Raw genomic sequence first — 4,963 nt, forward strand, 5'->3', positions numbered from 1 at the left:
GGCCATTGATCCAAGAGCTGCCAAAACAAGAGTTGTTACACGAGAGCCTTACAGCAAAGGCTGCTGCTCCACATCAGCCATTTCTTCATAGATTTGTCTGGAGTCATGAAACTTAGTCCCGTGATTATGCCCTATAATAGGATATATCCCATCACCTTAGAGTGAGCGTGGGATCACATATTTGTATTTACCAATCTAGTTCTGCCCTCAGCTAAAATGTGTCACTCCCAATTGAGGTGGACGAGGGAACGTTTCTCCCTTGAACCTGGAGTAGAGAATACCTGAGGTATCAGTGCTTATAGAGAATGCAGAGGGGTTTGGTTTTAAGATGTCCTTTTCAGCTGATAAAAGGGCCTTTGCTTACTCTTACCATTTTATACAACAGTAACCTTGGAAAGCTGCCAGGAAACTACTTTCTCCCTTAAAAACAGTGAGTGGAAAAGGAAAAATGCATCAATATTTTACATTAGCATTCAAGTGCACTGTCATTGTCCCACCTTCTCATGACGTGGAATGGAGTGACACTGTGTGACACAGACTATCAGACGTAGCGCGAGATGAGAGGTGATGAAATGTGCCTCCTTGCTGATTTTCTGAACTCAGCTGGAAAAGGCCCTGAGCTACAAGATCTAGCTTTAGATCAGCTTCCGACTGAGAATCAGACTAGATCACTTTTATCAGCCAAGCCCAAACTAAATTTTCTGTGATCTAGTATTTCTGATGACATCTCAAAGGTGCCATAAGGACAATTCAAGGCAATCACCATTTAATTTCTGATGTACTGGGAACCAACGCAAGAGGAACAGGTGTTGGCATGATCCTGCTCTTGCCCAATGGTGCAGGAATATTTCAGCCTGACGCAAAGTATTTCCATCTGTGGCCCAGCTAGAAGGTGACATCTCCTGCTTTTATGAGCATGAAGGAAAAACTGTCCTAGAATATACTCTAAGCTAACAAATCACTGCCCTAAGGCATTCAGCAGCAACCCTCCCCCTCTGGGGTCTCAGTGGATCTTTCCCCACACCACTTTCTTACTGTTGAAACCTTTCAACAATTTCAGAGCTGTTGCACTGACCCAGACGCACGTTGAAGCAGAAAAACATGTACATAAATGCCACAAACTAATGCTTAAAAGGTATAAAATAAGTATAAAATGAAGTAAAGGTATAAAAGGTATAAAATCTTGCCAAGAGATTCAACAGGACACCTCTTTCAGTGTGCAGAATGTACAAAACACTGCCGGCGCACTGGTACCTAGCAAGCAGTATTATACCAGCTCTCGTATCCCTCCTGCTCACCAGAGGTGGTGAACCCCTAAAAGACCCAGAGATACTTCAATAGGAAAGGAAAGCATTGGTTCTTTCTGCAGTAGGTGTAGTCAAAAGGGGTGGGAAATGAGGAATTTTTTAGGGCCTTTTCCTTTAAGACCTCTTTCGCCCTCCTGCCTTCGAGACATTTTGTGATAGAGAAAAACCCTTGAGGTCAAATTAGCTCTAAGCTTAACTCTAGCTCTCGCTAGAAATGCCCTTCCGTCTCCTAATGCTGCTTGGAAGGTCAAAGTTTCCGCCATAAAGCAAGGTGAGTACATTAGATGGGTTTATTGCAAAAAACCCCACGAGGTACGTGGAGGGGCAGTGGCCATTTTTCATCAGCACTGCACAAGCCAGGCACAGTCTGTCAGTACCCCTCAGCCCAGGTGTTCAGGCAGTTCTCCAACAACCTGGGGAGAAATAGCTCTCCATCTTAATGTAAAGCTCCTTCATTTCTTACCTCGCCTTTTGCAATTGCAAACAAAAGGCTAAGTAATCTATGAGGGGGTGTGCTGCTACAAATACACCTGTTCTGAAAGGAAAGAAATAGGATTGACCAAGTCCCTTCACACATGCCCAGAGAAAGACAAAAAACCAGAAAAATTACCGGTCTGGATTAAATTCCCTGCGGAAAGGTGAAAGGCCTCAGCCCATTATTTGATTTCCTACATTTCCTTATAGGAATGGAAATTTTTAAATTAAAATCCTTTTCGTAATATATACCATCTCCTCCCCTGACAAATTTCACAGCTCATTCACTCTGCCCTGCCCAGACTCTCCCCGCAGACTGCGTGCTAGATGGCCATTTGCAATCTCCCTACCGCGGGCATATACCAGAAATCAGAGTACTTAATGTGGCGCGACTGGGTGAAGAGGTTTGGGCCAATTACGTTCTGCCTCCACCCCCCCGGAGCTAGTGACAATACAAAATGCAAGTCATTGCCATGTCAGATATATCTGCCAAGAGCAGGATCAGCCTCACAGTAGATTACTACGAACAGACAATACTGTAATGTTATGCAATCGGAGGTTAGAGCAGACCTGCTAAGTCATGCAGTCCTTCCTCCTTTCTCCCTCCATACCTAGCTCTTGATAGATCTGTTCCCAAAAGACTCCTGTGCTTTAGGGCTGCCCTAAACTGGGCTCCTGAAAGCCCTTGCATTAACCATGTTCTTTGCATCGTCCTCCAGATTTGTTCCCAGTGAAAATCTGGACTCTACTGGTGCGCAGCGTACCAAGAGAGCATGGTTAGCACGCCATAGGTCAAGCTGCTGCTTCGAAACCAGGTAAAAACACCGCCTTCACAAATGTATCAGAACTACATCGCAGGGCTACGCTGACTTCCAGTCAGAGCCTCACAGTCACTTCTCAAGGCCTTCTCCTGTATTGACTCCCATGAGAGCTAAATACCTGGAGATTAAGTCAACCAGTAGAACCTGCATCTGGACTTAAAAAAAAAAAAAGAAGGGAAAAAAAACCCCAAACCAAACAAAAAAAAAAAACCTAAGAACAAAAAAGCCATCACAAAACAAAACAAAAACCAACCCCCCCCACCTCTGCACGGGTTTCGTACCCAAGCTGGGAAATGGTAGCATGCCACGGTAATTACAAAGGCGCATGTTTCTTAGCTGCATAATGCAGTTCTGCTAAACAATCCTTAGGCCTTGCTGTTGTGTTAATCATTATTGAGCCTGACAATGGCTGGTGACTTTTCTTTTCAAAACTTCGTATCACTTATGGCCTATCCGTCATCGCTGTGCAATGAAAATGATCTCTCTTGTGAAAAACAAACAAACAAATTAAAATCTAACATCATAACAGACAAAAAACGCCGTGAAATAGTTTCCAAAAGACTGAAGTCCTTCACAGGGCTCTTTCTGGAACTCTTTTAGAGCTAATCCATTAAAACAACAATAATCATCTGCTTGGTTTGCCTAACTGCTGTCAATAAGAGATCACAGCACAAGAGAAAGAGCCTTTGTGTCATCTTCTGCACAGTACTGCATCTGTTTAACTTCTTTTCCCATTAGTACCATAGGAGATACTTTATATATAAATCAAGAAGTTTCGGAAGTGACTTATAGCTAACAATTCAAGGAAAACTTACACCACATACAAAAATGTGGCAATTTTGTGCTTATATTAGCAGGCAAAGGACCAACACCGAACCTTGGGCTCTGCTAGGATGTTAAACATCTACAGTGCCAAATAAAGTTGAAGAGTTTATACAGCTCTTATTATCATAAACCCAAGACCAGAAAATTTAGGGGATTTTTCTCATGGGTTTAGTAGATGGAGTAGCTGCTACTTTAAAAGTTTAATAGCAATTGGTATGAGTTAGGAAAATGATTTTATAAAAATTATCTTAAATGGTTAAGTGTAATTTTGTGTCATAGTTTATTTGAGAAATGCATTTTGATCTTCGCTTCAGCATGTGCAACTCTACGCAGGATGGAAAAAACTTTCACCGTTCTTTTTCTTTACTAGAGGAGCTGCCAAGAATTTAATAAGCTAAGGAATGTTTTGCTCAGTGTTCCCCAAGAAGGTTACTCAGAGACACAGCCAACACTATATAATCAACATACCACAGCCACCCGCTAGCCAAGGCTTGCGGTGACAAACTGTAAGGCACGGACCCCCCCAGAAGGCACCGCATACTCTACAAATGGCTTATGGATTCCATTAACCAGCTCAACCTACACGAAGACCGGCCCAAAGGAAGCATTCCCTTGTAACGCACACACTTCTCAGCTGAATCCGCACTCCACACCCATCAGTAATTCTTAGAGCTTTTGCTTTTTAATGCTAAAACTCATGTTTGTGTCTATCTAGTTCAGCAAATAAAAATACTTTGCCAGAAATGCTTATTTCCCACTGGACTAATACACAATTTCAGCTCATTAAGTCTGTTTTGAGTAAGACTTATTTAATACCTAGCAAGCACATGAGTTATGAGTATTTACCAAAAAAAAAAAAAAAAGGAAAAAAAAAAAGCAGCCCACAAACTATCCAACCAGCTTGCTGCTTACGTTACCGCTGCCAGTGAAATATGCAATTCGTGCCCACCAGAGGCCTGAGAATTAGGAGAATTTCTGGTTCCGTAGAAGATTGCACTTGCTTTTAGTACACTCAATACAGGTGAGGTGATAGCACACAATTAAATGCAATTAAATGCTTTGTCCGGAGAGAATAACACTAAGTTATTACGGCAGAAGTCTAAGATACATAATTTTAAAAAAAAATCTCCAAGCCAATTAATCTAGCGTATTCCTATTATATTGAGAGGTAAATCCTTCCTTTCACCTCCTTTCTTCTCGCCCAGGATAGTATTTTACAGGTAGGCCAGCCAAGAGGGGGAAACTGTGCTTCAGTCATATGCAGAATCTTTCAAAAGTGGCAAGTCAAAGAGAGGAAGAACGAAAAAGACCGGAGGAGAAGGGAAACATGGAAGAAGGTGGTTATAGCCTTACCGTTGCGAAGCATCAAGGCACAAAATGCAAAGTAAAAAACACACAATGCAAAAAAAAAACAAACCAAAAAACAACCCAGCACCAAAAATCCCCAAACGCCCCATCTCATTTTTCCAAGCCCTCAATAGTGTGCTTTCTCTGGCTATTCGGTACCCATGAAATATAAAACCACCCTAATGGTCG

This window comes from Phalacrocorax carbo, chromosome 20 (genome assembly GCF_963921805.1).
Source record: "Phalacrocorax carbo chromosome 20, bPhaCar2.1, whole genome shotgun sequence".
Lineage (NCBI taxonomy): Eukaryota > Metazoa > Chordata > Aves > Suliformes > Phalacrocoracidae > Phalacrocorax > Phalacrocorax carbo.